This window comes from Grammomys surdaster, unplaced genomic scaffold (genome assembly GCF_004785775.1).
Source record: "Grammomys surdaster isolate TR1022 unplaced genomic scaffold, NIH_TR_1.0 127, whole genome shotgun sequence".
NCBI classification, from domain to species: domain Eukaryota; kingdom Metazoa; phylum Chordata; class Mammalia; order Rodentia; family Muridae; genus Grammomys; species Grammomys surdaster.
This window is the reverse complement of record NW_021604585.1, coordinates 6,641,867-6,666,856: the sequence shown is the minus strand read 5'-3', so window position 1 is coordinate 6,666,856 and position 24,990 is coordinate 6,641,867. Positions and strand designations below refer to the sequence as shown.

Here is a 24,990-nt window from a genome sequence, read left to right as displayed (position 1 = left end):
AAAGCACCAAATGTTTTGTTTCTCTAAGGATGAAAAATAACAAATTGCTTATTTTCTTACTATGACCTTCAGTTTATTTATTAATGTTAATTAACATAAAGATAGTATCCAACCCTGTAATCACAAACATGTGACAGAAACGAGGCAGAAGTAAAAGAGAAAAGCACACATAAATAGACTGAGAATAGTTGCCCATTAAAGATTTACTCTCTAAGTAGTCAGGAACCTTCAAAATAGCTTTCAATGTAAATTTTAGTCCAGTTTTAAGTCTTCAAAGCAGGCACTTACTTTTCCCTGCCTTACACTGGGCCACTTTATTAATACTAGGCAATAAGATTTATTTTACTTTGGGTTGCCCTGCATTTACATGTTCATTCGCTGATGTTAATCAATATCTGAAGACAGTTTGAAGGGGCTGGTAGAAAGTCTCAGTTGGTCAAGTTCCTACTTCACAAGTGTGAAGTTCAGAGTTGGAATTCCAGAAACCATAGAAGCCAGGTGGGCATGGCAGGCCCCTATAATCCCAGCACACAAATTACAGACAAAAGATCTCTGGAGCAAGCTGACTGCCAGGTTGATCAAAATGGAGAGCTCAAGGTTAGTAATTGATCCTTACTCAGTATATAAGGTGGACAGCTATTGAGGAAGACCCCCCCAATGTCATTCTTGATTCTCTATACACAAACACACACACATACATACACACACACACACACACACACAATTACTTCTGTACATACAATTGCAAGCATGCATATACGCCAAGTACATACACTATACATACTTACATAAAAATGAAAATTCTGGGCCCTCTCTTTCCATCATAGTAATTATCAAACTATAATTTATAATTGTTTATGTAAGTGGTAATGAGAATCTGAGTCATTATAGTAAGTATGAAACAAAAAAGGATAGATGAACTAGAAAAACACTGTAGTAATAGAATACACAGTTGTTTCACAACAGAATGGATTTGATTCCTCTATTATTCTTTTTCATTCAGAAAAGATGAGTCACTCAAAGATGACTGAGAAGTCAAGTTTTGGAAATGGAAAGAATAAATCAATAATCGAGTAAAGGAAAGCTAAGAGGAACAATATATATCAAAACAAAGAAAGTTAAAATATAAGTATGTTGAGGTTGGTGGAATCACATGGAAACTTCCAGGCTGGAAACTGAAGTTAGAAACTTAACAATATAGGAGGCATCTAAACTATAATGTTCTCACTAAAGCCAATGAAACAGGTACCATTCCAAAGGAGAGTAGAAAAACAGAGGGCTGAGAAGATGGCTTAGTAGTTAAAAACACTGCTCTTTCAGAAAACCAAGGTTCAGTTTTCAGCACCAATATGACAGCTCACAACCACCTCTAACTCCAGTTCCAGGGGACCCTATATCCTCTTCTGGCCACTGAGAACTCTTGCACATACGCATATGGTGCACACACACTCATGCAGGATCACATACATGTTTTTCTTTTTTAGAGGAAACTAGAGAAAACAAAACTGTGTAAGTCAAAAGCAACAAGTTAACCTTGCAAATGAACAGACAAATTGCTATCTTCAATAGAAGAATTAGGAAGACTATAAGATTAGAAGAAAGGAAGAGGGAAAAAAAAAGACAGAATTCCAAGTCTGAAGCAAGAAAATTTACAAAAATCACTGGCAATAAAGAGAGGATAGTTTTAGTGAGAAGAAATAAACAAAATGATATTTAAAAGATATGCCACCTCCAGCCCTTGTGAGAAAGAATGAATAGGAAAACTTAGATTTTTATCTTAGTCTATTAAAGATACTTGAGGAAAATTAAATTAAAATGACAAATTCATCTGTTTTAACAAGTAGAAGAAATAAAATGGCAGTCATGGGTCAATCATGGATGCTTACATCTTTAATGCCAGCACTAGGAAGGCAGAGGCAGGAAGATCTCCGTGAGTTCTGAGCCAACCTAGTCTACAAAACAAATTCCAGGACAGCAGGGATATATAATAAAACCCCAATCTCAAAATAAATAAATAAATAAATAAATAAATAAATAGCCATAAGGTAAAAGGGAACATCCCTGGGTCAGGCAAGTAGGATGGCTTTGACTTCTTCACTCAAAAAACAAAACAGGTAACTGGATCAACCTTCAGTATCTAAAAGCAATGTGCTAGAATCAGGTACTTTGAAAAATCTAAGAGGTTCTTTTGTTTTAGGGGTTTTCGTTTTTTGTTTTGTTTTGTTTTGTTTTCTGGGTTGTTTTTTGTTGTTTCTGTTTTGTTTTGTTTTTTGTTTTGTTTTCTGGGTTTTTTTGGTTTTTGTTTTGTTTGGTGTTTGTTTGTTTGTTTGTTTTTTGCTTTTTGTTTGTTAGCAAGGTCTCACTACTAGGTAGCCCAGGTTGATCTGGAACTCACTATGTAGACTAAGCTGGTTCAAATTCAGGGATCTAGCTGTTCCTGCCTCTGCTTCCCAAATCCTGGGATTAAAGACCTCCACAACACTGTGACCAGCTACTAAAAAAGTTTTGAAACAACCCTTATAAAAAGTGGAAAATCTGCTAACCAGCCAAAGCTGACCTCAAAATCATGATCCTCCTGCCTCAGACTCCCAAGTAGCTAAAATTACATGTGTGCACCACTTCTCCTAACTAAAAGCATGTTCTCTAATTAACTGTTCATTTCATGTTCACATTTTCTCTGATGTACTTAATCTGATTGTTATTCTTTAAAAATCAGTTTTCTATATCTGATCTATGGTAACAATATTGTTTCTTCTTTTCTATTGTATACTGTCCCAGCTAATTTTTGCTATTACAAAACTACTGCTTTAATATGATTCTAGCTTTGCTTTGTTATTATGCATACATATAAAAGCCCTATTTGATTTCTCATGAAATGCTTAACAGGGGTTATAGCTCAGTTAGTAGAGTGCTTGCCTAACATACACAAAGCCCTTGGTTCCATCTCAGCACCCCAAAAACTGGGCTTGGTACCATAAAATGAGCTTGGCATACAAGAGTAATCTCAACACTCAGAACTCAGAAGTTCCAGGCAATCTTTTTATCCTCTTCTACATAATAAGCCTGAGGCCAGCCTGTGGTAAGAAGGAAGACGCTAGCATGATAGTTCATGCCTTTAATTCCAGCACTTAGGAGGCAGAAACTGGGAGATCTTTGGGAGTTCAAAACCAATTTGGTCTACATAGAGAATTCCAGGCCAGCCTAAGCTACATAGTAGTGAGACCCTGTCAAAAAAAGCAAAAACAAAAACAAAAACAAAAAGCTAGAGAGGGGCAGAGTAAAGGAAGGAGGAACCTGACAGATCTGGGTATAGTGAGGTATGCCTATAATCCCAGCAGTTGGGAAGCTGAGGCAAAGATTAAGGTTTCAGGAGCTGCACTGGTTACATAATGAGACACTGTCTCAAAAACAAAGCAAAATTTTTAATTCACGACATCTATTTTAACAAGTATTTGGGAGAAATATATCAAGAACAGGAATTGTAAATTTAGAAATAGTTGTAACATATAATAGTTATGCATTTATTACTACTGAAAACAAAACTTCCCTGGGAAAATATGATAGGTCTTTATCTTCTGTGCTGGGGTTAAACTCAGTTATGACCTTTGAATGCTAGACAACGTTCTCTGACTTCTGTAGTATTCCTAGCCCTTGGCTCTCACTATGTAGATAAAGATGGCCTAGAACTCAATCATCCTGACTCAGTTTCCAACCTGCTAGGATTACAGGCCTAGAATTATGACTATACTCAGAGGGTATTTGTTATTTTGTAGGCCTAAAAAAAATAGAAATGGAGTCTCCACTTTTATATTGAAGTTTTCCTGATTACACAGTGAATACTTAAAACACTTTATATGTATTCACTTCAGTGGGTCATTTTAAAACAAGTATGGCATACCATATACTAAAAAGAAGATCCCTTTAGGAAGCAATGCACTTATTCCTAGAATGCTGTCACTGTTAATAGCACTAGGATCCAACTTTTTCAACTGCTTAAGAATCTTAACATGTTTTTTATAATTCTGTCAGAAGTGACAAATCTTCATACATTAAATATTGTTTTGATTTGGGGATATTTTTTGGTTATCATAAAGTGGTTTACCTAATTTAAAAATAACACTTCTGAGTAAAAGTATGACTATAAAACATGAAGCAAATTTTTCTTATGCTGCTATATATAACATTGTCATTAAAATATAACTATATCCCCTTCCTCCACAGAATATCACTCATGTATTCTACAATGTTGGGTAAAAATAAATTTCAATAATTTTATAGCCATATTCTCAATTATTGCAGATAATACAAAAAGTCCTAAGGGTTTCTGAGTCAAATTACTAAATATCTGAAAATAATAATAGAAACTTTGATCTTTAACTTTGACTAGTTGTTATTCAATGCCCTCTCTTTTTCATATTGCACACAAAATGCATACTAGCTCTTTGGCACATACCTGACACCAGCCTACTCAAGTCTGTTGTTCACTCCCATTATAGACACACATACATATATTATATGTGTGTGTGTATGTGTATATATATATACACACACACATAAGAGTTTTTAATCAAACAGTTTTGTTCCAGATTGTTATCTATCAGCTCTGCCTCTAGGTCAGTTTCCCCAGCAATAGCTATGTTTGTTTGTTTAAACACCTCAATCCCACCTGACAACTTGAGCCCAGGTTGGCACAAAGTAAAGTTAAAATTCTTCTAATGGGCCTTTTATCCTCAAGGAAAAAATTAAAGCAGCATTACCTCATCTTCACAACCAGAGTATTCCCACTCTCAAGCATAGTGGTGAACACCTGCAATCCCAGCACTCAGGAGCAAGGGCAGGAGGAGCAAGTATAAGACCAAACTGGGCCAAAATCCCTATCTCAAAAGGGGAGAGGGAGAGGGAAAAGAGAAAAAGAAGGGGGGGGGTGTTAACTGTTCTTAGAGTTATACACATGAACTAAAATAATACCTATGAAAACATTTAAATGCCCATCATGGTTATCCCAAGCAGTCTCAAATTTATTCACTGCTGAATCCTCTTTTACAACATGTCTTAGTCTGTTCAGGATGCTATAATAAAATACTTGATATTGAATAATTCATAAAGAATAGAAATGTATTGATATCAATTCAGGGCAATAAAAAAAATCCAATATCAAGGCTCCGATCTGATCTGTCTGGTGAGGGCTTTCTCTGTTACATATGGCTGTTGTTGTTGTATGATATGTAATGTTCATAAGTGCAAGCAGGGGTAAGCCAAGGCACACATGTGGAAGTCAGAGGATAACTTTCAGGAGTTAGTCTACTTCCTCCATCAAATTAAACTTAGGCTTATAAAGCAAGCACTTTTACCCTTTGAGCCATCCTGCCAGTTCATCAAAGTGGGAAGAAGGAATAGGTTCCCTTGGCAGTAATCCAATTCTAGAGAGTCTTATCACCTACCACTTTGCAAAGTCTCCACACCTCCTATTACCATGAAGGTAGGGGACAGGTTTCAACATGGCAGCATGTGATTTTAGGGGAATACAAACTTTAAGACCATAGCAGGCATGGACTCATTTTTTTAAATATTATTCAGAATAAAACTATACTTAAGGATAGTAGTTACAGAATTAAGATACAGTCAAGGAAAAGGTCAGAGGTTATCTACCTAGCTTTGAAAACCAGACAATAACATAAAAAAGTAAAATGACTCATTTCATAGACAAAAAACACAAAGGCCCATGAGGATACAGGCTTGCCCAGGTTCACACATTTAGAAATGGAAACAACATCAGAATCTCTTCTGATTTCCTCTGAAGCTCAAATACTAAAAAGGGGCCCAGCATTCAAGAGGCTCAGGAAGGCTAAGTGGGATAGAAAGATTGCAAGTTCAAGGTCAGCCTAGACTACAAAGCAGAGAGAAAAGAAGGAACAAGGAGAAAGGGGGGTGGGAAGGGAAAAAGAAAGGAGGAAAGAGAATGTGGGACAGCAACAGCGAAGCAGATTTTCAAACTGCTTTAAATCTGCATTTTCCCAGTTTGTTCATTCATTCAGCTATTTATTTGTTTTGAGGAAGGGTCTCACTGGCCCTCCTGTCTCAGCCTCCCCAGTACTGACAGGTATACACATGCCCAGCTTCCTAAATTGTAATCTTACTTAGCTTCAAATATTTGACTTCTTTCTTTTAAAAAATAAGTGCATGAATAATGAAATTACTGAGAAGAAACACAGTACATAAGCCCAATAGCAAGAATTCAAATAACCTAACTAAAAAGGAGACAGAGAACCTAAATAAGCATTTCAAAAATGAAGAAATGCAAATCAAACCCACAATTTCGCACCTGTTAAGAGTGACTACTAAACCAGGTGAGATGGCTCATGTCCTTAATAACTGAAGTAGGAGACCAAGGCAAAAGTATCAAGAATTCATGGCCAGTCTGGACTTCACAGCCAGACATTGTTAAAAAAAAAAAAAAGGCAATTTTTAAGAGTGACTCCCTGTATATTAAACTACATTATAGTTATATGGAATAAGCAAATTTCATATAAATAACAATAACAACTCCTACATACACTGCAGGTGGCCATGTGAATTGGTACAGCCATTATAGAAACCTGTATGAAAGTTACTCCAAAACTTAAACATAAAATCACCATATGCTCCAGTGACCCACTTCTGGGTATACATACACAGGGAATAAAATCAGTATGTCAAAGAGATCTCTGTATCCCATATGCATTATCTCTGACACCTAAAATACAGAAGCAACCTAGGTGATTATCTATTGGCAACTACCAGCAGATACATGAGTCCCCTGCACAGAGTGGGGATTGGTGCCAACCCCTTTAATCCCAGCACTCAAGAGGCACAGGCAGAGGCAGGCTGATCTCTGGGAGTCTGAGGTCAGTCTAACCTACATAGAGAGCTCCAGGCTAGTGAAGATAAATCAGTGAGACTCTGTCTCAAAAAAAAAAAAAAAAAAGAAAAAGAAAAGAAAGAGAGAGAGAGGGAGGGAGGGAAGGAGGGAGGGAAGGAGGGACATGAAGAGAAAAAAGAAAATGTGGCAATCTCTCCATATCTGTGGAGGATTCCTTCTAAGATAGCCCCTACCACTAATAACTAAAACTAGATGCCCAAATGCCTTGTATAAAAGGACATAGTATGTGCATATAACCTGTAATAGAATGCAGAGAACCTTACTTTATACTTTGCTACTATATGCTTTAAATTATCTCTAGATTATTTACAATACTAAATACAATCTGTTGTAAATAGTTAACACAATGTTTAGTGAAAAAGTCTACACATTACAATTATTTTCAAACATTTTTAATTCTGTTTGTGGAAAGGGATGTTATTTTGTTTGTGCATTACTGAAGATAGAACCAAAAACCTCATAAATGTCAGACAAAAGTAGTCAACCTGAGCTATAACACAGCTCTCTATGTTAGACTCAGGCATCTGGAGGCCAAATGTATGAGAATGCATACATGTGTAAAAAAAGAACTTTATTCAGACTTTAAAAGTTACAAAAGGTCTGTGCCTGGAGATGACCCCATGCCACAGCACTCCATACCCAAATACCGTCGGGAGAGAGCTGGTCTCACAGGAGGGCAAACACACCTATGGGCACAGGTACCACTTCTGCTCAGAGGGACCCGCCCACAGGAACCTAGGAGCAGCCTGGGACAGGATCCTTCCAGTTTATGTCTGCGCCCTGAGCTGACCCTGTGCCACGGTGCTCCATACCCAAATGGAGACACAAGGAGACAGCTGGTCTCCCAGGAGTGCTGACACACCTGTGAGCACAGTTAACACCACTTCTATTCAAATTCCTGTCCCAAGAGGGACTGCCCAGAACCATCAGGACACAGGAACCAAGGAACAGCCCAGGACAGGATCCTTCTGGTTTCCATCTGCACCCCAGAGCTGACCCTGTGCCACAGCTCTCCATACCCAAATTCATCCCATAGAGAACAGGTCTCCCAGGAGTACTGACACACAGGCTTGCAGGAGGGACAAGCCACAGTTAGAGACAGCAGGACCAGCTAACTCCAGAGATAACCAGAGGGTGAGAGGCAAGGGCAAGAACATAAGCAACAGAAACCAAGGTTACCTGGCATCATCAGAACCCAGTTCTCCCACCATAGTGAGTCCTGGACACCCCCAACACATCAGAAAAGCAAGACTCTGATTTAAAGTCACATCTCATGATGATGATAGAGGACTTTAAGAAGAACATAAATAACTCCCTTAAAGAAGTACAGGAGAACACAGATAAACAGGTAGAAGACTTCAAAGAGAAAACACAAAATTTCTTTAAAGAATTACAGGAAAACACAACCAAACAGGTGAAGAAATTGAACAAAACCATCCAGGATCTAAAAATGGAAGTAGAAATAATAAAGAAATCACAAAGGGAGACTACCCTGGAGACAGAAAACCTAGGAAAGAGATCAGGAGTTATAGATGCAAGCATCACCAACAGAAAACAAGAGATAGAAGAGAGAATCTCAGGTGCAGAAGATAAGGTATAGGAGAGAGTGAAAATTCTCAACTCAAAGGGACAGTAACAAAATTATAGAAGAAAACTTCTCTAACCTAAAGGAAGAGATGCCCATAAACATATAAGAAGCCTACAGAACACCAAATAAACTAGACCAAAAAAGAAATTCCTCCTGTCACGTAATAGTCAAAACATCAAATGCACAAAGAAAGAAAAAATATTATAAGCAGTAAGGGAAAAAGGTCTAGTAACATAAAAAGGCAGACCTATAAGAATTATACCAGACTTCTCACCAGAGACGATGAAAGCTAGATCCTGGGCAGGTATCTTACAGACCCTAAGAGAACACAATTGTCAGGTCAGGCTAATATACCCAGCAAAATTCTCAATTACCATAGATGAAGAAACCAAGATATTCCATGACAAAACCAAATTTGCACAATATCTTCCCACAAATCCAGCCCTACAAAGAATAATAGATGGAAACTATTATCCTTTGAAGAAGGGAAACTACAACCTAGAAAAAGCAAGAAAGTAATCTTTCAACAAACCCAAAAGAAGATAGCCATACAAACATAAAAATAACACCAAAAATAACAGGAAGCAACAATCACTACTCCTTAATATCTCTTAACATCAAAGGACTCAATTCCCCAATAAAAAGACATAGACTAAACATACATAAACAGGACCCAGCACTTTGCTGCATACAGGAGATACACTTCAGTGTCAAAGACACACACTACCTCAGAGTAAAGGGCTGGAAAACAATTTTCCAAGCAAATGGTACCAAGAAACAAGCTGGAGTAGCCATTCTAAGATCGAATAAAATCAACCTTCAACCAAAAGTTATCAAAAAAGATAAGGAAGAACACTTCATCAAAGGAAAAAAATCTACCAAGAATAACTCTCAATTCTAAACAAATTGGAAAGGAAGAAGTCAAAATATCACTATTTGTAGATGATATGACAGTATAATTAAGTGACCCCAAAAATTCCACCAGAGAACTCCTAAACCTGATAAACAACTTCGACAAAGTGGCCAGATATAAAATTAACTCAAACAAATCAGTAGCCTTCCTATACTCAAAGGATAAGTGGGCTGAGAAAGAAATTAAGGAAACTACACGCTTCACAATAGTCACAAGCAATATAAAATATCTTGGTGTGACTCTAATCAAACAAGTGAAAAATCTGTACAAGAACTTCAAGTCTCTTAAGAAAGAAATCGAAGAAGACCTCAGAGGATAGAAAGATCTCCCATGCTCATGGATTGGCAGGACTAACATTAAATAGCCATCTGGCTGAAAGCAATCTACAGATTCAATGCAATCCCTATCAAAATTCCAACTCAATTCTTTATAGAATTAGAAAGAGTAACTCTCAAATTCATATGGAATAACAAAAAACCCAGGATAGCAAAAACTATTCTCAACAATAAAAGAACTTCTGGGGGAATCACCATCCCTGACCTCAAGCTGTACAACAGAGAAATAATGATAAAAACTTCATGGTACTGGTACAGTGACAGGCAGAGGTAGATCAATGGAATAGAATTGAAGACCCAGAAATGAACCCACACACCTATGGTCACTTGATCTTTGACAAAGGAGCTAAAACCATACAGTGGAAAAAAGACAGCATTTTCAACAAATGGTGCTGGTTCAACTGGAGGTCAGCAAGTAGAAGAATGCAAATTGATCCATTCTTATCTCCCTGTACAAAGCTCAAGTCCAGGTGGATCAAGGACCTCTACAAAAAACCAGATACACTGAATCTAATAGAAGAGAAAGTGGGGAAAAGCCTCAAACACATGGGCACAGGGAAAAAGTTCTTGAACAGAACACTAATGGCTTATGCTCTAAGATCAAGAATCAACAAAAGGACCTCATAAAATTGCAAAGCTTCTGTAAGGCAAAGGACACTGTCAATAGGACAAAACAGCAACCAACAGATTGAAAAAAGATCTTTACAGATCCTACAACCGATAGAGGGCTAATATCCAATATGTACAAAGAACTCAAGAAGTTAGACTCCAGAGAATCAAATAACCCTATTAAAAAATGGAGAACAGAGGTAAACAGAGAACTCTCGACTGAGGAATACCGAATAGCCAAGAAGCACCTAAAGAAATGTTCAACATCCTTAGTCATCAGGGAAATGCAAATCAAAACAACCCTGAGATTCCACCTCACACCAGTCAGAATGGCTAAGATCAAAAACTCAGGTGACAGCAGATGCTGATGAGGATTTGGAAAAAGAGGAACATTCTTCCACTGCTGGTGGGATTGCAAGCTGGTTCAACCACTCTGGAAATCAGTCTGACAGTTCCTCAGAAAATTGGACATAGTATTACCTGAGGACCCAGCTATACCACTCCTGGGCATATATCCAGAATATGCTCCAACATGTAATGAGGACACATGCTCTATAAATGTGCATAGCAGCAATATTTATAATAGCCAGAAGCTGGAAACAATCCAGATGTCCCTCAACAGAGGAATGGATAAAGAAAATGTGGTATATTTACACAATGGAATACTACTCAGCTATTAAAAACAATGACTTCATGAAATTCTTAGGCAAATGGATGGAACTAGGAAATATCATCCTGAGTGAGGTAACCCAATCACAAAAGAACACACATGGTATGCACTCACTGATAAGTGAATATTAGCCCAAAAGTTCGGAATACCCAAGATTCAATTCAAAGACCATATGAAGCCCAAGAAGAAGGAAGACCAAAGTGTGGATGCTTCAGTGCTTCTTAGAAGGGGGAACAAAATACTCACAGGAGGAAATATGGAGACAACGTGTGGAGCAGAGACTGAAGAAAAGGCCATCCAGAGACTGCCCCACCTGGGGATCCATCCTACATACAGTCACCAAATCAAGACATTATTGTGGATGCCAGGAAGTACTTGCTGATAGGAGCCTGATATGGCTGTCTCCTGAGAGGCTCTGCCAGAGCCTGAGAAATACAGAGGCAGATGCTTGCAGACAACCATTGGACTGTGCATAGGGTGTCTGATGGAGGAGTTGGAGAAGGGTCTGAAGGAGCTGAGGTGGTTTCCAGCCCCATGGGGGTAGCAAAAGTATCAACTGGCCAGATCCCCCCAGAGCTCCTCAGGATAGGACCACCAACCAAAGAGTACACATGGAGGGACCCATGGCTCTGGCCACATATGTGGCAGAGAATGACCTTGTTGGACATCACTAAGAGGAACAGCCCTTGGGCCTGAGGATATTTGATGCCCCAGTGTAGGGAAATGTCAGGGCAGGAAGACAGGAGTGGGAGGGTGAGTGGGGGAGCACCCTCATAGAGGCAAGGGGAGAGGAGATGGGATAGGGAGTTTTCAAAGGGGAGACCTGGAAAAGGGAAAACAATTGAAATGTAAATAAAGAAAATATCCAATAAAAAAAAAAGAAAGAAAAAGTTATAAAAGATGGGTGTAAAAAGGTACTTCAACAATTAAAAGCACTGGCTGCTCTTCCAGAGGACCAGAGTTTTATCACCAACACCCACACTAAACAGCTTAATACTGTCTGTAACTCTAGCTCCAGGGAATCCAATGTCTTCTTCTGGCTTCTATAGATACCCTTACACACAAACATAAATAAATAAAAATAAATTTTAAAAAACTTTAAAAAGGAAACCGTATCTATAAATAGATCATTTTAGTAGCATATTGGCAATTTTGAGTTAAAATGCATATTAAACACAGTAGGTGCAAAAAAACCATTCTTAAAAGTAGGAGATGAAACTCTCAAGTGAAAAATGCCTTCCCTGTACTAAAAAGGCAAGCCAACATACTTATCAAAGTTGGAAAGTTAAAACCAAGAGAACTGTATACAAAGTTTGTTAAAAGATCTCTTACTGATTAATCCACCCCATACAGAGTGTCCCACTCTGTCGCTGTGTCTTCCTTTCTTTATAAGGAAAGTCAGTATACAAGATTTGCATTGAGTAAATTTATATGTGTTTCTTCTACTCATCCAGTGTATGTTAATTTAATTCTCAGGCCCAGACTGAGGGGGAAGAAATACTAAAAGAATAACTAAATTTCTGCCTCCTCTACAATGTTGTTGAGATGAACATGGGGAACAGTGTGCAAAGTGAAACAAGCAAAGTACCAAGACACAAATACTGCAAGGTCTCATTTGTATGTGGGGATTTTAAAAAGGCAAACTCACAGAACCAGAAAACAGAGAGTGGTTACCAGGGACTCAGAGCAAAGGAGGAATGGAGAAAATGGCTGAAGGGTACAAAGTCCCCACTGTAGCATGTTTTATGCAAGATAAATACAGTCTAGGGATTTAATGCACATTTGGTGAATATAGTTAATATGACTGTCGTGCACACCTGAGATCTGCTGAGAGAAATCACAAATGTTCTTAAAAAATAAACAAGTTGTTATCTGACATGACATGTCAGTTTACTATTCTAGTCTTTTCATAAGTTTATACATACACACACTTTAGATATATTTTTTTATTTGCCAATTATAACTCAATGAAACTTGAAGAAATGTTTCTTTTTTACTTTTTAAAATAAATAGCTGGGTGCAGTGGTGTATACCAGTGGTACAAGCACCAAGCAAAGCACCAGGGAGGCAGGAGGCAAAGGGAAGAAGATCACAAGTTTATCCTCTTTGTAGTGAGACTACAAATCAAGACCCTAAATAAACAAGCAAGCTTTTTTTTCTATACATCAACTCCATTTCCCTTTCCAGATCCCAAAATAGGTAACTTATTTTCTAGACTCTCATTTACAATGGAAGCAGACAATACTAGAAATTGTATAAACATATCCAATTTGAGTAAATCCGCACACAATTCTTGATAAGACCATTACTTATCATTCATCTGCATGGCTCCAATCCTCTGCAGTTACAGATGTCACTGGAATTAGTCTTTCTGATATCTGACCTGATACCTGTTCTGTTAACTCTGCTACAAACTGGACATTTTTGTTGATTTCATTTCCATTATATCTTTGTATCAATATAGTTAAGCACTAATAGCACCTTTTGTATTAAGAGGAATTGCTCTTGACTGTATGTTAGCAGGTTGCTTTATTTCATCATTTAGTCATCATTTTTAGTAGACATACTTAGCACTGAGAACATCAGTATTCTTGGAATATTTACAAATTAAAAGTAACCTGTATCCCTTTTATACCCACACCTGACAATCTACATACAGTGTCAAACTGTGCTAATATTTGGATAATGAAGACCAAGATAGCTGTAATTCTATAAGAGGAGGCAGTCAGGGTTATTTACTCCTTAAGCTACTGAGAATCAATTTACCAAGGACAAGGAAGGGGCTTTTCCACCTGAAGAATTTCAGTAGAATTTTGTTAAGCTTTCTAAAAGAATAAGAAAAATCTAAAACTTACTATTAAAAAAGAAAACAAAATATTTGCCATGATAGCTGATCTTGAGTATGTTTTCTCAAAATTACAATCTTTTGACATTTGATTTGTGAACGGATGAAATATTCAAAGAAGACATCAAAACAGTGACCACTTGCTACTACACAAACTTACATACAAACCTAACCAGTCTGATCCTATGTGATTAGGCTCCAGTTATTCCACAGTTTCTCCTTGTGAACTCTGATGAGGAAAGAACACTGTTGTTCATTTTAGACTGAGTTCTCTTCAGTGATTGACTCTCCACGTTCTGTTTTGCTTTTTGCAGTATATTATTGCAAAGAGGTATGCAAAGATAAATAATTCATTTTCTTAAAAAAGCAGCTCCTTGTAATCAGGAACTCTACACACAGACAGAAATAGCGTAAGAGACAAGAGAATGCATTCCAGGAAATTAGGAAACATGCTTTAAAGTAAAACAATGATGCAACTGGCAACTTTTCTAATGCCATACGACCTTTCTCTTTGTTTTTGGCGTTAAGCACAGCTACCACTAAGATATATACCCACCACCCAATAACCCTTTTCAAATCATGTCACAGTTATTTTCACTTAACAATGTTAAACTCTACAAAACTGGTATTCTAATCTTTTGTCTTTGCCTCAAAAAAAAAAAGCAAAAACAAGCAAAAAAAAAAAAAGTTAGAACAAATCTATTCAGCACACCAACTAAAGATTTGCCTGAAAATTCTATAAACCTAAGAGAAAAAAAAATACACCATAAAGATAAAGCATGACTGTAATCCCAGCACTCAGAAGTCTAATGTTAAGGATCACAGCAAAATTAAGGCCAGCTGAGCTCCGCGCAGTAAGACAAACAAAAGACGGTGGATTTAGTAGACAAGCTATTAAGTCATATTTTCCATCTTTATCAATAATCTAAACTTACTATCAATTGCATTAAATATATATAGAGTAATTATAAAATCAAGCCATTTGTAAACATTGGCATGCATTTAGTTTGATGGTTTTTATTTTGCTTGTCAGGAAGTTTGTTTCTGGATGTTGTTGTTGTTGTTGTTGTTGTTGACTTAAGATAACATTCCCATCCCTAGCTAGTCTTAAACTTCTAACCATCCTTCCTTTACCTCCACCTCCCATTTACGCAGTGCAAGTGATAAAGATCAGACCTGATACTTCTTCATGCATGTTAGGCAAGCACTCTACCAACTAAGCTACATTCCCATAGCCCATTAGTTCATGCTGTCTACACTCTAGACAAATTTATTCTAGTTCTAAGTATTAGTAAGAGTTGACATCTTGCCGGGCGGTAGTGGCGCACACCTTTAATCTCAGCACTTGGGAGGCAGAGGCAGGCAGATTTCTGAGTTTGAGGACAGCCTGGTCTACAGAGTGAGTTCCAGGACAGCCAGGGCTACACAGAGAAACCATGTCTCGAAAAAAAAAATAGCCTTTTATTACTATGCATTCTGTAGTATACATGAATAACTCTTAAACTGACATCGTGGTCTAATTCCATAGCAGGGCCCTATTGGCCCATATTCTATTAAAAAAAATGTACAATATTATATAAATTCTATAGTATGTTGGAGATTTTTTTAAGACTCTTTAAAAAGCAGTTGTAAAAACACTGATCAAACACTTTTGACTGTCATTATAATGAGTTACAAGTTAAAAACAACACAAACAGTAATCCATTGTATTCTGTGGTAGAGAAATATAAGCCAAAGAATAAGAGAACCAATGGGAATTCTGTACTAACCCTTCCTCCCATCATACTCATCTGAGGAGCACAAGGTCAGCATTAATACAGAGAATAGGCCTTTGGTTTCAGATGTTTACAATCTTACTTCTGTTTCCTTTAAAGGAAGAAACACTGAGTTTTAAAATATCTTGCGTTTGTAAAATGAAATACTTCTAGATTTATGAGTATGCTATAAAATGTGCACATCTATCATTTAGTTAAACCAATATACTTTTACTAAATGCAATTTATAAAGTAAATCAATAACAACCACTGAATGGAAAGAACTGTATTTTTTAATTAGCACTAGTAAGGTTCTATTTACTTAAGAATGTGAATAATAAAAGCCTCATCACTATCCATTAAAAAAAATAAATATTTTAATGATTTTTAAATACACATCATTATCAATTTCTTTGTGTAGATTTAAAGAGCATGTGAGTGATCAGACACAAATCAAAACACATTATACTTTAGAAATTAAACAAAATGCCACACATCACAATAACTATTCTATATTCAAACAAATACGACATCATATTATAGACTGCAAAATGATCTTCAGACTCTGCTGTCCAACTACCTAAAGGGCCATTTATTACTAAAATTATCTGGATTTGACAGAGAGACTTCACTACACAATGAATATATCTACCTCTCCAGGACTCTACTTGAAGTATTTTATTTTTAGCTTTTTGTTTTACCTTTTTGGGAGTACAGATTTTATAAAGCAAAAATACTCAATATGAGCAAAGGGTCAGGAACACACTTCACTTTTAATCCACTGCCCAAGAAGAATAAGAAAACGCTACAACATATTCAAGTTTTAGTACACATTTTCAGAATTTTATATAAGAAAATCAAAAAACTTAAAACATCTGCTTTTATTATTCATGACTGGCTTTTAAAGCCAATTTCTAATATCCAATATACACACCCCACAAATAACTTGTACAGTCACTATGTTCACATCAATATCCCTGATGTTTTAATTAAAAATGTACATTTCTCTTGGTCATAAAAATCCAGTTAGATGTTTTAAAAGTTCAAACAGCTATTAAGCTACACTTTGCTTTGGCACTAGCTCCCCCTCCAGACCAACCTAAAATAACTGCATTTAAATTAAAAAATAAAATAAAATAAAAAAACAAGAAACACAAATTTTGTAACCCACTAGAAAATTTCAAAATTCATCACTTTTGAGGACATTGTCACTCCTTTGGGAAAAAAAATGGTAGAATTTATTTTTTAAAGACCACATTACAGAATCAGAATGACTGTCTTGGTCTCAGTTCTATACATATTAAACACAGCTGATTTATAGAGAAAAACAATCTCAAATGACTTTTAGATTTTAAAAAAAATCCTTAAAATACAATCTGTAGTGTGTCATATTGAAGTTATTTTTGAATCACTCTTCTAGTAGATCACAAGACACCCTTCATATTAACTCACTATCTGATCAAAGACATTTCTGCACGTTCCTGCAATCTATGCAAGTTTCATTCCAGCTGTTCAGCTCTTCAACTCAAACAGAATTCTCGATTTATAACAGCAAACTGAAAGCCCAAACCTCCAAACCACCCTCGTATGCTTACAGCCTAGTCATCTCTTGTAACCTACGTTTTTACTCAGCCTGCAATTTCAAATCCTATATATGTGTTAAAATACCATAGTATTTATAATTAAGACTTCTTTCATAAGGACAGCAATGTACAGGAGCGTACTGTTGTCAGAGACTCCTGTGTTGCTTTAAAGAAAAGAAGCATCTCACTCCTTTGCTTCGGCATATAATTTCTCCCATAAAATACTTCATATATGATATACCCTTTAAAAGAAGTATGCATATAACACTGAACTTTAATCAAGAAAATAAATAAGCACTTAACCTTTGGAAGAACAAGACAAGAAAAAAAAACCCTACTTAAGAGTTTCTACGGAGCAAAGGCAAAGTTAAGTCAGTGACTTGTGATAAATTTAACTCTTAAACTGATAAAAACTTGCATTGCATTTGTTCCTTTAACCTCGGTGTGATCTACGGGAGGAAATGGTTTTCCTGGGCTCACCTTGCGTTTTCTTTAAAGTAACGTGCAAAATTAGACATAAGAAGGAAAAACACTTATTTTCCTTGCTTTTCTCCAAGGCCTGGATGTTTAAGGCAAAGCGCTAAAAGCTCTCCAGGGTGCTAAACCCTAACCATGACAATGCCATTTAACTTAAGAAATACGTCTCTGAGGATTCCAAAGCCCACATCCAGAGAACAGGTGCTGCTACCGACAAACAACCTGAACTCCAGCAGGTCAGACCTCGGCTGAACTGATATGACTCATTTAACCTTCCCAAAGAAGTTGAGACACTCCACAGCCTCCAGCTTGTCATTCGCAGATCAAAGGGAGGGGATACCGAGGTACCCAGGCCATTAACTGCTCTGCCTCAGCCACTCGCTGGAAAGCATCTTTGTGCAGGTTCACTCGGATTTCCAACCCCAGGAGCCCACACAGAAAAGCAAAGCAAAGGAACCCACCTTCCCACGGTCTGACCATGGGGACCCGGCTGCGGGGGCAAGGAGCGGTAGGTGCAGGGATTCGCTGAGGAACACCTCCCACCTCGCCCCCATCCCACGGGTCCTGGGATGCCCGACGCGGCGGCGTCCCTCACCCAAGGGACCAAGGCAACGCTGGGGCGTCCCGGAGGCTCCCTCCCCACTTTTCCCGGAGCCGCTGGCTGAGCAGCAGCTGCAGCAGTTGCAGCAACAGGCCCGGCATCGGCGGGAGGACGAAGGAGCGCCCCGAGCCCAGGCTCCGCAGAGCCCGCGCCCGCCCCGTCCTGGAGTCCGGGACGCGCGGGGCCCGGCTCCCTAACGCCCCCTTACCCGAGGCGGGAGCGAGGCGGTCGCCGCCGTCCCCCGTCGTCACAGCCGCTGCCTTCAGCTGCAGCTGGCCGCGCTGGGAGAGTGGGAGGGGTGCTGGGGTGGAGGATGCTACTCCCTACTAAAGGGAGAGGAAGAAACGGAAACAGGAACCGCGGCCGCCGCTTAACGGAGCCTTCGGCGCCACTGACTGAGGGAAAGCGCAAGGCGGCGCGAGCCAGGCAGCGGCTGACAGCGCGTGACCGAGCGCGAGTCGGGTCCAGGGCGCGCGACCCCGAGCAGCGCCGGCCCCATTCCGTGAGGGAAGGGAGGGACGGGTTGGCTGGGAGCCGGGAGGGGGCGGCGGGGGCCTGGAGCCCAGAGAACCCGGCCACTCGGGTCGGCCCGAGACCACGCGCGCACGCGCCGGAGTGGCTCCGACCCGGAGCGCAGGCGGGGAAGCCTCCGGCCGGCGCGAGCGAGCGAGCGTGCGCGCGCGGAGAGGGGCGCGCGCCCCTCGGCGTCCTAGCCTTCTGGGGGAGGGCGCGCATGCGCCGGCCGCGGCCTCCTCCAGCGACCCTGGCATGTGCACAGGCTCCTCCCCGTCCCCTTCCTCTGTGCGGGTGGACAGCGGAGCTGCAGCATCCACGGGCCACGGCGGGACCCGAGCTCCAGCCGACCAGCGGCCGCGCGCGGGCTCGGGCTTTGGTCTACACAGGCGAAGGCCGCCTGAGGGTCGGAGGCTGAGGGAAACAGCACTCCCTACGCCCTGGCCGGCCGGGCCCACCGCCCAGAGGCGCACCCCACTGGGGCTCAGTAGGGCTCCGTGCTAGTTTCGGGGTACTCTCTGCCGCTCGTCCGCCCGCTGAGGCACGAGCACACAATGGCACCGCGACTCGCGGCGGTCCGGCTACCCTGCGGGCTCTGTCTCCACCTGAAGAGAAAGAACCCCGCAGAGCCCGAGTTCGAAGCCCGGCCGTTCCGAGCCGCGGCTGCCTCAGCCCTTCGGAGGCGGAAGTTTATTGAGTACCAGAGAAGAGAGGGAGAGGCTTTTCCCTAGGATGCTTCCTACCCGCTCGCATTCGGGGATCCTGACGCCCGCGATGCTGAGCCGTGGGCCGAAGGGCTACCTCAGACCGTCCCAGAGGGCGAGCAGAGCAGGAGGACCCAGCCGCGCCGCCCGGGCACACAAAGTAGTCGCGGGCCGAAGGGGTGCCGCTGGGGCCAATCAGAGCGGGAAGACCAGTGAGTGGAGTGCGAACTGGCCAATCAGAGGGCCGGAAGATGAGCTTCCCTTGCCGAACTCTTCCCTGTAGCCTGGGGACTCAGATCCCAAGCCTGAGGGGTGGCTGAATAGAAAAGCTGCCCTCAAGACAGTTATTCCTCTCAGCACAGATAAATACTAGTAAATACTTCGGAAACATATATCTGAGTAAACAGAGACAGCCTTTTATATGCTAAGAATCGACACAGAAAAGACATTAAAGCAGTCGTAGCCTGCCAAGAATGCAATCTACCTAATAGCGCTCATAAATTCCCTTTATTCAAGATCAGGAACTGTGTTTCTGAAATGAAAAGGACAGTGCTTTCAAATAAGGGGGCGTGGGGGATGTGCCTTTAGCAGCTCTGCACCCTGAGAGAAGCTTTTCCGGACCTGTGACTGGGTTAATGTCTCTTCGAAATAAAGCACTTTGAAGTATCTTAGAGAAAATATAATAAATGTCACACAAAACTCTGGTGAAGTCAGAATTATGATCGAGCCAGAAAGCTTGGGCGTCGTCATTCAACAAATCAGTAGTCATTTATTAAATGCGTAGATAACTTCCGTCAGACTCTCAGTTCTCTGCTTGTTGCAAATAAACAAAATTTAGGCTTATACTGTACTTAGATTGATTAAGGGCTAAAGTTTCAACAGTCAAAAATTTGAATTATTTTTCCTTTTGTGTGAGTATGTGCATGCTAAGGATGTGTTTTCTCTTGGGCTACACGCACACAGCCTAGAACATTTTTAGGAGTCAGAGGTAGAATGTTTACTTTGAGGCTTAAACACAGCATTTAAAAATTACTTTAACAAGTATGTGTGACTTGAATGTTTTCAAGGGAAAAAGAGGAACCATTTCTAGTTAGTTAACACACTCTACCATTTGCAGTACTTGAAGATCTCCACATTCAAAGCTTTATGTGTGCCTCAAACTCTCTGCTCCTTTACTCTGGCTTTAATTTTCCCCTAAGAAATATTAAAACTCTAGGAATCAAAGCATCCCACCTATTAAAGAAACACACTAGAAATATATTTGTGGAGAACTTAGTACATCTTCATAGAACAGCATAGTATATAAGAAAGCACCAAACTGATGACTCTGAAATACAGTGAGAACGTCGTTCTTTGGCAATTCTGATCTCTGCTCAGTGTGATAGCACACTGTTCTCAAAGCTCTTTCTAGGACATGCCCAGGATATAGTTACCATCCCAGAACTGAAAGTATCAGCTAAGCAACTGCCAGGTAGGAAAAAATCTTTACACATTCAGTTCTAGACAAGTAATGGATTTCTGAAAATTTCACTTCAAACAGGAATACTAATTGGCCACTTTGAAACCTACAGTCTTAAACCAATCATTCATTGTGGTACATGCCAAATCCCAGGACTGAGGAGGGATATCTGAGGCCAAAGGATTGTTTTAAGTTATAGTCTAGCCTGGACTATCTAGTGAACTCAGTACCGTCCTTGGATATATAGCAAAACCATGTCTCAAATAATAATAGTGACTAGTTGATTCAAAAATAAAAATGGGAAGGAAGGCTCAGTTTTTGGAGTGTTTGTCTAACATACTACAAGTCCTAGATTCAACTTCCAACACTATAAAGAAAAAAATGTACTATTAACATTTCTTGTATTCTCTCCAAAGGGACTCTGTAATTCAAATCTTCCTCTGGCCGTGTTAAGTTTCTGAGAGAGCGTCCCTAACCAGTTGTACATTCAGTCACTCACAGAAAGCACACCTTGTGAGGGCAAAGCGTTTTCTCTACAGTCTGCAGCCTCCCATTCTGCGGCTGAAACTCCTCACACTCTCTCTTCTCACTCCAGCTGCTCGCTTGGGACTCTAGTCCCCGGCTTCTGATTTGCATTCACACAAGATGGTGTGTCACCTCATCCCCCACTGCTCCCTTACGAAATGAAGTTATGAGCCTATGTTTACTTATCCTCAAAATCACAGGCAGGTTCAGCACAAGAAAAAAAAGTTTTTAATTAATATATAAAAAACAAACCTTCACAGCATTCTCCATCACCTGGTACACTAAGGACTGGAGGGCCCGAGCAGCTCATTAGTTTCTTCTGTGGTTCAGCCGGGGTCAGTTCTTAGTCATCAGCTAGAAGTGTGGAGACTCGGGTGTGAGATGAGAAGGAGTCAACTCCTAGATAATGGGAGATATCAAAATGAAAGTGAAGTACATGAGTGGCCACTTTATTGAGAGATTAGCTAGATCAAAGTTAATGAACTTGAATGCTATCATATTTCCTAAGTTGTGAACATTTATGTAGGAACTAGTTTGAAATGCACTACCATTTTACTATGCCTATAATAATAGTGAAGGTGTGACATTGCTGAGAACAAGGCCCCATGCTAAACTCTTTTCTTCCATCATTTAATTCTCACATGACTACATCATTTAAGTCTCTCCATGACTACAGTGGGGCAATCAGCAGGGTCTCTGGAGGACAGGAGGCTCTCAGGGGACTCAGCAACAGCAGCTTAGGAAGTGACTTAGAACTTTTGCATCTCTACCAATGTATACCAACTAAAAAGCTCCGGAAATATCCTTGATAACTTTTATGTTTCTCTGTTTTACAGTAGTTGCTATATGCCATTTCACCTATATAGTATTCTATTTTGCAGGAAATCAGACAAAGGATGATACAGTTGCTACCACAGATGAGAAGATGAGACCTTGAATAATGGTTTTTATTCATTGGATACCTCCTGTTTTCTTATCTGTAAAATAAAAAAAAAATGGTTCTAGACAAGTTATTAATTGCTAGTTCTAAAACTATGGATTTGATAACAACATTAACGGGGACTACAAAAAAGAAATATGAAAAATATGGTCTGTATCTTCAGATTCAGTAAGTGGCTTAAGTCACTTTTGAGCCAAATCCTCATTAAAAAGCTAGAGCTAATCATTCCCATCAGGAAAGTAAATGAAGTGACTTATTTAAAGGCTGATGAAACTAGGCCGACTCTCTCCTCTTAGACTTGCCTCCACAGCTAAATTCCTGTCTTCATCAAGTGTAACGCATAGACTTCATATTATAGACCTATTCGCCATCCACTACAGTTTCCCCATAATAAGAGTTTCATGGGTTTGTTTTTGTTTTAACTTGCTATCTTTTTAGATAGCTACTTCAGAAGAACCATTCAGCCTGATTCTACTATTCTCAGAACAGTAGAGAATTGCAAAATTTACCCTTTTCTTTCAGACATTAAAAAGGTTACCCCTGCCCTCAACATCCTGTTTGTAATTGAGCCAAACTATGAGACAGGGACAGCCGTTCTATCTTTGGTTAATAGAAGTGATGTCATTTCTAGGCACATCTATTTGTCAGTATAAGTCCTTACAGTAGTTACTATTACTCAGTCTCAAAGTCTGTATTGGTGAAGGTTATTATTATTATTATTATTATTATTATTATTATTATTATTGGGGTGTGTGTGTGTGTGTGTACCAGGTCTGCATATGTCACAGCAACACTCCTGTGGATGGAAGATCAGTTCTTTCTTCTTTCCTTTTGTCAAGTAGGCCCCTGAGATCAAACTCAGATCATCAGGCTGGGTGACAAGTACCTTTACTTCCTGAGACATCTCACTGGCCAGGAGGTGGGGGGGTTATTTTGGGTTTATTTTGTTTCCCTTCAGGTACCTCCAACAAAACCATACTTTGAGACAAGGTTCTGCTATGTTGCCCATGTTTACCTTGCCAGGCAGCTGAAAGGCATAACCTCCATATGCAGTGAGACCAGTATTGCTAAAGATGGTGAAGCGTTTGAGTTCAGCTTCCCAAGCCAGGACCCCATGAAGCAACCCATCCAACTCCTTGACATAATTTGAGCACGTGATCTACCTTTGATGCTGAAGCCACTGAGGTTTGGCTGTATATTGTAGTGTGACCTAGAATCCAAGTTATGTTGATTTTTGCTAGAATTAGAATAGTCCCAGAATACTCACTTTAATATCAATATACTCTTGGAGTAAACCAGCCCCATCAGACCAAAAGGAAGACTTTCAGTCCATGCTTAGAGGAGAGGGCTCTCTTTCCCCTAGGTTTGAGTAAGGCAGCATATGAAGCAAAGTGCTGCAGAGAGCAGTGATGCAAGATGAACTGGCCATGAAATGAACACACAAAAGATGACAGCATGACAGGAAAAGTCTGGAAGATACAATTGAGCTGATGATCATACCACTTGGGAAGGCTACTGTTTCTGAACTCTTAATTCTGCACAATAATAATGCCGTTTGTTTGTCCCTCTGTGACTCTATAGGTAGAAACTTCCTTTTGTATGTTGTTTAATTTTATCACAGTTTCAACACAGGATTACTAGTTCAAAAGCACTCAAAAACATAGTATGTGTTGAAAATTTTTAAAATATTAGCTTTCATTACCGCTTTCTGAAATATCATCTCTATTGATAAATGGGAGAAAGTAATTTAATTTAATCCAGTCTTTTTAGATGAAGAGATTAATATTTAAGATTACAAGATTTATCAAATTCATCCATCTTCATTATGGCAGATGTGAGGTTTCAAAAAAAAAACAACTAATAACTTTCATTTAAAAACTGGACTGAGCCAGACAGTGATAGCAGAAGCAGGAAGATCTCTGTGAGTTTGAGGCCAACCTGGTCTCCAGAGTGAGTTCTTGGATAGCCAGGGCTACACAGAGAAACCCTCAAAGGGGTCTCAAAGTGGGGGTGCAAAAATTGGACTGTCTTGGCTAATGATGCTCCCTCTAAGACCCCCTAACAAAATTCCCTATACCAGACCTAAGAAGTCCTCTTTTGAGTTGTTGGTCAGGGCTGTCAAAGATAGCCTATTGCTGTCATCCTTAGTTGCCTACAGGCAGAGATTCATTTCAGAAACAGGGACTAGAGGCCCCTGAGCTGGAACTGACCTGAATGTCCCCTCCCTGAGAACTAGCTTTAATAGTACCAGAAGGCATAAAAGGCTCCAAAGGAGGGAGGCAAGCAACAATTCTACTCAGCTCTGATGCCTATGACCCACATCAATGACCAGCATGGCTCAATGAAGGTGCAGTAGTGTGGCAGGACCTTTTCTGCCCATAGTATTTGCAGTGGAGCTCTGTCACTGGAGGTAGGTGGAGCTAGGAGTCAGGAGGAGGAGGAAGGAATGAGGGAGAAGAGGAGGAGGAGAAGTACATGTCTCTAGCAGTCTCGGGTTGTTATTCATATCAAGGTTAGGTAATTGGGTTAACAATTTTAATTGTGTGGGCATCTCG

At 39.8% G+C, this 24,990-nt stretch overlaps 1 protein-coding gene across 3 annotated transcripts in view; it reads right to left on the bottom strand.

The window, feature by feature from the left end:
• Fut8 (fucosyltransferase 8) overlaps window positions 1-19,642 on the bottom strand; it is a 224,550-nt gene extending 204,908 nt beyond the window's left edge. For 2 of the 3 annotated variants that reach the window (XM_028789697.1, XM_028789715.1), the window contains exon 1: window positions 18,503-18,747. The gene's annotated coding sequence lies outside the window, so the exon portion shown is untranslated. Of the gene's footprint in view, window positions 1-18,502; window positions 18,748-19,550 lie in introns of those variants that run through there. The other variant, XM_028789706.1, reaches the window with a different exon arrangement.
• Window positions 19,643-24,990: the final 5,348 nt, after the last annotated feature.